At 39.4% G+C, this 9,299-nt stretch overlaps 1 protein-coding gene across 3 annotated transcripts in view; it reads left to right on the top strand.

The window, feature by feature from the left end:
* Positions 1-1,232: 1,232 nt before the first annotated feature.
* Positions 1,233-9,299, top strand: part of LOC306863954 (uncharacterized protein) — a 42,086-nt gene continuing 34,019 nt past the window's right edge. The window contains exon 1 of one of the 3 annotated variants that reach the window (XM_079407582.1): positions 1,233-1,377. The gene's annotated coding sequence lies outside the window, so the exon portion shown is untranslated. Of the gene's footprint in view, positions 1,477-9,299 lie in introns of all 3 variants that reach the window. The other 2 variants (XM_079407583.1, XM_079407581.1) reach the window with 2 other exon arrangements.

Genomic DNA, 9,299 nt, shown 5'->3' with positions numbered 1-9,299 from the left:
AAGTTGTTCACTAAAAGGCTCTTTTGTGCAACCAAAAATGGTTCTTCTATGGCATCACTTCAAAACACCCCATCTGGAGCGTCTATTTTTAAAAGTTTACAAGGATAGATTTACTACTCAGAATTGCTTTTTAGGACTGAATGTTGTTGTCTGTTATTTATTATCTAAAGGCTGGTAATACGCAACTTTTGTGCAGATTTTTGCACCAATAGTCAAAGCTGGTCTGCTAATTTTAGGCCGTCAGAGTTGTCAGATTTCACAGTTTGAAAGTCAATTTCATCTATTCAATTTCAGTCAATTTCATCTATTTGAAGGATATGAAATATTTGATATTTTGAGCTGAGTTTTGGGGGTCTGAAAACATATGAATAAACATTTCATATTGCTATCGTCTCCATGTAAACTACCAAAATGTGAATTTGTGAAAATTGGGACGTTATGCGCACACCTGTTATGTGTTCAGGTATGTGTGCAGTAGTGTTTTTTTTTTTTTTTTTTTTTTACAAAATGACCGCCATCTACTGCCCTGATATGCATAATATTGCGTTTTAGTCATTTTCGTTTTGACAACATTGTCATCCATATGCTAAACTTTAAAATACGTAAAGGAAAAACTTTGCTGTTTTAATACATTGTTGTCAAAGTTGCGAAAGTGTGATGCCTTTTGTTTTAAAATCCAATTTTAAAAGTCATAGTGCATAAGATTCCTAAGATTCTATTTGGAATTAAACAAGGAAAAGGTAATATAGAACCAAATGAGTCAGTAGTAATAGAGTTTAAAGCTATACAATGATTGTGGAGAGTAGCTTGCATCATTTGGTGAGAAATGTTTGAGTTCATATTGAGATCTTTGACTTCAGATTGAAACTTAAGAAGAGAGACTTATGATTACTGGGCTCTTTTTTTTCTCAGGAGAAACATTCAGTAAAAGTCTCTGATTTATATTCATTTGGTCTCATTGACGTCTAGGAAAAACTGTTCTTTCTTTCCTACATTAATTTTTTTTGTTTCTCATTCAAAGTGAGGTGAAAAGGTCTCATTTGCAGTTTGAGTCATGTCTGATGTCTGGCTCTAACGCCAACATCTCTTGATGATATTGGCTGCAGTAGCATTCATTCAGTGTTTCTCACAATCATTTAAACCCTTGTTTGTCTGTCAAGCTCTTGACAACTTGTCAAGGATTTCTGTCGAGCAGCAATCTGTCTCTCTCACTCTCTCTCTCTCTTTCACTCTCTCTCTCTCAGCATGGGGCGGCACATTGTTCTACTTCATCAGAAGGCAGACAGAAAAGTTTAAAAGACTTCGGCCCACTCAAAATCAGCTGGAGCTGTGAATGGAGCTGTGGAGTTCGGATCAAGGGATGTGTTTTGGCTTTAGGTGAGCTCATGAACAAGCCTGTCTGATCTTGTCTGGAGCGCTGCCTGGCATGGAATGGAAAATACCCACCTCCTGCATAAAAATCAAGGAGAGGGAGAGGTAAAAAATGGTGTGTGGATCAGATGAATGGTCTGACATATGCGTTAGGGCCCGTTCTGTGTGTGTGTGTGTGTGTGTGTGTGTGTGTCTCAGCGAGTGAGTGAGTGAGTGAGTGAGTGAGTGAGAGAGAGGAGGATACGAGACTGGCCTCTAGGAGAGGAGAGGCCCTCCTGCCTGTGGTATTCTGGGTACCTATGTGTTTAATCATATTACGAACACTCAGAAAACCTGGAGCGAGAGACAGACTGCAATCCACTGAGCTGCTCATGAAAGCTGTCAAGAACATGTCTAGGTCAGGTTTAAACACAGAATCAGAAGAAAGAAAAAGGATTATGGATTATGGAATCTGTTTGGAGGACCATTATGATTTACATTATCTCATATTGACAACTAAGCACATTTTCCCCCAAACAACAGCACATAATATGCTCACATAAATATAAGTCATGGTTCTTGTTCACAAGTCCTGAAGTAATTTAATTTTTGCCTCAACATGAGCTGAATTAGATGTGTGTGTGTGTGTGTGTGTGTGTGTGTGTGTGATATATATATATATATATATATATGAATATAAAAATGTAATATATATATGAATATAAAAATGCTTACATATATACACTCACATAGACACACATACTCACAAACAACTTCTGACCATTATATCTGAATATATATATAATGATCAGAATTGGTTTTAAGTCAAGTCACCTTTATTTATATAGTGCTTTTAACAATACAGATTGTGTCAAAGCACTTAACAGTATCAAATTGGAGGATATAGTGTCAGTAATGTATAATAATAAGATTAAACACTCAATTTTCAGTTAAAGGCATTTCATTATTGAATTCAGAGATGTCATTGTCTAGCTCAGTTTTGTTTAAATATTATCTGCTAAATCAAATTTACGATAATCGCTAGAAATGAAGTGTCCCCAACTGAGCAAGCCAGAGGCGACAGCGGCAAGGATCCAAAACTCCCTCTGTGACAGAATGGAGAAAAAAACCTTGGGAGAAACCAGGCTCAGCTGGGGGGCAAGTTCTCCTCTGGCAAAAAATTATATATAAAATAGATAATTTATACATAGAAAACTAAAATATATACATAGATTATACACACATGATATTTTATGACATTTTATTATATTTAATACATTTTCTCTGTCCACTTGAAATCAATATTGTATGTATGGATCAAGTGCTATGAATTTCATCTGTTACATACTTAATTATAATAAAGTTTATATTTTATTATTTATATCAAGGCCACTTCATGATGGTAACAAGATGCTAAATAAATAATGTTTATGTTTGTTTTAAAATCAATAGTTTCTGGTTAAAGAGCAGCATGTTTAAGGTCTGTGAAGAGATTTTTTTTTATGGAAATTTGCAGAATGGTGCCTGACTGGACATTTTTGTTAGAAAAGGGGTAAAACACAAGTATTTGGGTCCCCCACACAGGACTCTGGCGCCTGAGTGTCAATTTAACTCCAAGTGAACACAGCAGAGATTAGCACACTTCTCCTCTCGTCTCTACCCTCCTTTCTCTCTCTCAGCGCTCTTGCTCCGGTCCAGCCGATCTACTGCTGGTTTTCGTTCTCGCATGTTCCCTGTGTGTAAAAGTAGGTCAGAGTTTGCTTTGTATTATTCAGCAAGTGGGCTGATTGGAGATTGAGAGAGAGAGAGAGAGAGAGAGCGAGATAGTCAGAGAGAGAGGGACGGAGGGGTAGAGAGAGATCTTTAATGCAATCTCAAGGATGCATGCGCATCCAGTCCTCCTCGTTGCATTAGTGTGTGTGTTTTGCAGTCTCATGCCAGCCCATGACTCGATGGCTCATTAGCAGGAGTCGCTGCTCCATGGACCGAAGGTTGTCAGCTAAAATCAGACCTGCATTCCAGTGACATAGAGTGCCGTTCTCAGCAGGCCTTGCAGCACACAGCAGGCTACTGTTCCCAACCCTCATCTGACGCTTGCTTTTCCCCTCCCGATGGCTCCATTCCCTGCGATAATGACCCAATGTACTTTCCTCTCTGGGTGTTTGCTGCATTCCTCAGCCGGAGGAAGTCCGTGCAGGAAAAGAACTCTGGGAGGCCAAACAGAGCACTTGTTGTTGTGGGGAAAAAAAGGCAACTAAAACTATTACAAATACATCAATAAAAGCCATTACTATGCAATGTGTGCATTTTATGCAATACAAAGAAGATGTTAAATTTTTTTTTAAAGAACGTGTTAGTGGTGCATTTTGCTCGCTAGAGTTGTACTATGCAGTTACTAAGGTGTTTAGTAGCTGTTAACATGCTACTTGGTGGTCCGGGCTGGATTCTAGCAGAGGCTTGCATTAGTACTTGACTGCATTTAGTTTAGCATTGCTATGTGGTGCTTTTAGTAGCTGTTCACATGTTTCAATGTAGTTGATAGGGTGTTTGGTTGTTGCTAGGGAGCTCTGGGTGGTTTTTAGCATGTTGTAATGCAGTTACTTGGATGTTTTACATAACTACTTGACTGTGTTTTACCTTGGACATTGCTATGTGGTTGCTAAGGTGTTTTAGTGGCTGATACCATGTCACTATGTGGTTGCTAGGGTATTTGGGTAGTTGCTAGGGAGCTCTGAGTGGCTTCTAGCATATTGCAGTTATTAATACATTTTGTTTGACTACTTGACTGCATTTTACTTCAGCATTGCTATGTTGTTGATAAGGTATTTTTAGTACCTGTTAACTTGTCACTATGTGGTTGCTAGTGTGTTTGGTTGTTTCTAGGGAGTTCTGGGTGGTTTTTAACATGTAATGCAGTTACTAGTATGTTTTACATACTTGACTGTGTTTTACCTTGGACACAGTCTTACTATGTGGTTGCTAGGGTGTTTGGGGATTTTATCAGGGAGCACTGTCTCATTTCTAGCATGTTGCAATGAAGCTACTAGGACATTTTGGGTGATTACTTGGGCATTGTTTAGTGGTTGCATGGTGATGGGGTTTTGAATGTTTTTTACCCTGTTGCTGTGCAGTTGCTAGGGTGTTGAATGTGTATGCACATTGCATTCAAGTTGCTAGGGTGATTTGTATGGTTGCTGGGATGTACTAGATGGTTGTTAACTTGTTTTGTTTGTTTAAGTTGTTGTTGTGCTATTACTAAGGTGTTCTGAGTGTTAGTACATTGTATTCGAGTTGCTAGGGTGTTCTGCATTGTTGTTAAGGGGTTTTGGGTGTTTTTTGTACCCTGTTGCTGTGCAGTTACTATAGTTGCACATTGCAATAAAGCTGCTTTCTGTGTTTGCTAATGTGTTGTTGCTGTGCTATTACTAAGGTGTTCTGAGTGTTAGTACATTGTATTCAAGTTTCTAGGGTGTTCTGCATTGCTGTCAAGGAGTAGTTTTTACCCTGTTGTTGTACAGTGTTTTGCATGGTTCCTGGGATGTTCTGCATGGTTGTTAAGTTGTTTTGAACTGTTGCTGTGCAGTTGCTAGAGTGCTCTGAGTTATAGTATATTGCTGCCAAGCTGCTAGGGTGTTTTGCATGGTTTCTGGGATGTTCTTGATGGTTGTTAAGTTGTTTTGTTTGTTTTTTAAGCTGCTGCTGTGCAGTTAGTTTTGAGTGTTTGTACACTGTAATGAAGTTGTTAGGGTGTTCTGTGTGGTTGCTGAGGCAATTCCATGAGGTTGCTACTGGGTTGTGACTGGTTGCTAGAGGACTGCTACAGTATTGTAGGTGGTTGTTAAGGAGTGTTGGCTGGTTTTTAACTTGTTGCTGTGCAGTTGCTAGGGTGCTCTGAGTTATAGTACATTGCAAGTTAGTTGTTAGGGTGTTATGCATGGTTGTTAAGGGGTTTGGGGTGTTTTTTTACCCTGTTGTTGTGCAGTTGCTATGACGTTCAGAATATTAGAACACTACAATCATGTTGCTAGAATATTCTGTGTAGTTGCTGAGGCAGTTCCAGCTGGTTGCTGCTGGGTTGTGCCAGGTTGCTAGTGTGTTCTAGGTGGTTGTTAAGGAGTGTTGGGTGGTTTTTAGCTTCTTGCTGTGCAGTTGCTAAGGTGTTCTGAATGGTTGACAGTTTGGAGACAGTTTAGGTAGTTGCTGTAGTTTTGTGTTGCTAGGGAATTGTTATTTGGTTACTAGGGTGTTCTGCTTATTGACCAAAAAATATTAACAGTTATAAAAAGTAAGAGTGTTTTTTTTCTCTCACAGCAAACACTGCTATAAAGGTCCATTTTTGTGCAGTTTGTTAATTTATTCAATGCAACTGATATTTAAAAATCGAGGGACCGAGTTTGTGCTATTTATACGACTACACTCTGCTTTGATGTGTTTTGTTTTTTGGCTTCCTTGGTTACACTTCTACGAAAGTGTGAAAACAGAGGCGAAATTTTAACCACATTGTGTGTCTATGAGTGGGGTCACGTATAGTTGAAGAGTATTACTTCCTGTTGCTCTGAACCAGAAGTTCCTGAATGTTTTTTTTTTTATTATTATTCTCTTCGCTGATGTGATGTTTTCTGCACGTGTTTGCGCTGTGCGGACCCATGTTTGTGTTGTAAACTCTTTGAGGCCTTGGTATGCATGTAAAGCACTTGTTACAGTTTCTACTAACCTGTATTAGCAATTGCATAACAGCAAACCTCAGATTCCCCTGTAATAGTTTCCTCATGATAAAGATACTGGCATCATGCCATCAGGAAGTGTTCCAGTCCCGGGCGTAGCTGTGTATCTTACTATTTAGAGCATGTGTGAGAAGACGGGGTTATCAGGGTCACTCCAGTGTTGTCTCATAGGGGAAAAAAAATCACAAATGTGATCTCCTTAATATCTAATTTGTTTCTGGTATACAGCAATGAGATTAAATTGAGAGAATTTTGCGGCTATTGTTCTTCTTAAAATTTAGCCATTTACTCATCCTCCACTTGTTCCAAATCTGTATGAGTTTCTTTCTTCTGTTGAACACAATATCTCTCTCTGTCGGGCTTTCAGCTGTTTAGAGCGGACCGTGATGTAAAATCAATGGGGAAATCGCGTGGCGACGGGATATGCTTGTACATCAATGAAAGGTGGTGTACAGATATAAAAGTGTTAAAGAAGATGTGCTGTCTCGATCTAGAAGCGCTCTTCATTAACTGTAAGCCTTTCTACTCGCCGCGGGAGTTTCATTTGTTCGTTCTCGTGAGTGTTTACATTCATCCGCAAGCGCACGTGAGCTCAGCTTTACAGAAACTTGCTGATCAGATCACAGACACAGAACAACAACACCCGGACTCTGTTTGAATCATTCTCGGGGTCTTTAATAAAGCAAATCTCTCCCATGAACTGCCAAAATACAGACAGCATGTTACATGTCCCACCAGAGAAGGGGATAGGGAAGTGGTGTGAGGCCAAGTATGGTGACCCATACTCAGAATTTGTGCTCTGCATTTAACCCATCCAAGTGTACACACAGTAATGAACATACACACCCGGAGCAATGGGCAGCCAATGCTGCGGCGCCCGGGGAGCCAATGGTTCGGTGCCTTGCTCAAGGGTCTCACCTCAGTCGTGGTATGAGAGAGTGTTGGTTATTCACTCCCCCCACCTACAGTCCCTGCCGGACCCAAGACTCGAACCCACGACCTTCGGGTTACAAGTCCAACTCTCTATCCAGCTTTAGGACTCTTTGATCACTGTTTGGTTCATCTTATACCGACCAACAGGCAAAAACTGAAATCAGCTAAACCTGTATTAAGGACTGTAAAGAGATGGACTAATGAAACAGAGCGGGTTTTACAAGCCTGTTTCGACCTTACTGATTGCAGTGTTTTTGAAGCTGCTGCCAATGATCTGGACGAGCTTACAGAGACTGCAACATCTTATATCAGTTTCTCATTTCTCAGGACTCTTTTAACTTACAACGACAAACCATGGTTCACTGTAAAACTCAGACAGCTCCGTCAGGCCAAACAAGATGCTTACTGGAAGGGGTAGTCTTGTATAAACATGCCAAATACACAATGGAAAAGGAGATCAGAGTGGCAAAGAGGAATTATTCTGAAAAACCAAGGATTCAGTTCACTTCCAGCGACTCAGCATCAGTGTGGAAAGGTCTGAAAGAGATTACCAAATACAAGACACCATCCCCCAGCACTGTGGAGAATCAACAACTGGCAGACGATCTGAATGAGTTCTATTGCAGGTTTGAAAATACACCCCACACCCGCTCAATAATTGTGGAACACAACACTATTTATACACTTACACACTTATTTAGTCTACATTTCAAATTTACACATAATATACCTGTACATATAAAACTGTCTACAGGTACATCTAAAAAATTTGAATATCGTGAAAGTTCATTTTTTTCTTTCATATATTTTAGATTCATTAAAAAAATGTTAATTCATGGCATTCAGATTTTAATGTTGTCTTCTTTTCTAAAATCTTTGTAAAAATTATTTTATTGTTATTTGTTTATCTACTAATATTAATTAATATATATTTTTATTATTATTTATTTTATTTTATTTTTGGGTTGGGATGGGTTCTAAATTTGGGCAGCTGCTTTTTGTTTTGTACCACTGTTCCACAGAATAAAATACAATAAACAGTGGATAACAACAACAAAAAAAGATTCATTACAAGTAAAACATTTCAAAAGTTTTTTGTTTTAATTTTGATGATTAGAATTTACAGCTCATGAAAGTCAAAAATCAGTATATTAATATAATATTATAAAATTTACATTTGAGTTTCAATTAATAACCATCCCTACAGTATAAATTCTGGGTATCTCTTGTTCTTTGAAACCACAATAATGGAGAAGACTGCTGACTTGGCAATGATCCAGAAGACAATCACTGACGCCCTCCACAAAGAGGGTAAGTCACAGAAGGTCATTACTGAAAGAGGTGGCTGTTTACAGAGTGCTGTATCAAAGCATATTAAATGCAAAGTTGACTGGAAGGAAGAATTTGGGTAGGAAAAGGTGCACAAGCAACAGGGATAACTGCAAGCTTGAGAATACTGTCAAGCAAAGCTGATTCAAACACTTGGGAGAGCTTCACAAGGAGTGGACTGAAGCTGGAGTCAGTGCATCAAGAGTCACCACGCTCAGATGTCTTCAGGAAAAGACGTCTGAACCAGAGACAACGTCAGAAGCGTCTTACCTGGGCTGTGGAGAAAAAGAACTGGACTGTTGCTCAGTGTTCCAAAGTCCTCTTTTCAGATGAAAGTAAATTTTGCATTTCATTTGGAAATAAAGGTCCCAGAGTCTGGAGGAAGAGTGGAGAGGCACAGAATCCACGTTGCTTGAAGTCCAGTGTGAAGTTTCCACAGTCAGTGATGATTTGGGCTGCCATGTCATCTGATGGTGTTGGTCCACTGTGTTTTCTGAAGTCCACAGTCAACGCAGCCATCTACCAGGAAATTTTAGAGCACTTCATACTTCCTTCCGCTGACAAGCTTAATGGAGATGCTGATTTCATTTTCCAGCAGGACTTGGCACCTGCCCACACTGCCAAAGATACCAAAAGCTGGTTCAATGACCATGGTGTTACTGTGCTTGATTGGCCAGCAAACTCGCCTGACCTGAACCCCATAGAGAATCTGAGAGACACCAGACCCAACAATGCAGAGGACCTGAAGGCCGCTATCAAAGCAACCTGGGCTTCCATTACACCTGAGCAGTGACACAGGCTGATTGCCTCCATGCCACGCCGCATTGATGCAATAATTAATGCAAAAGGAGGCCCAACCAAGTATTGAGTGTATAGAAATGAACATACTTTTCAGAAGCCTGACATTTCTGTTTAAAATATAATTTTTTTATTGATCTTATATAATATTCTAATTTTCTGAGA

The sequence above is a fragment of the Barbus barbus genome (assembly GCF_936440315.1).
Source record: "Barbus barbus genome assembly, chromosome: 4".
In the NCBI taxonomy this organism is placed as follows: Eukaryota; Metazoa; Chordata; class Actinopteri; order Cypriniformes; family Cyprinidae; genus Barbus; species Barbus barbus.
This window is presented reverse-complemented; position numbering and strand designations above follow the sequence as displayed.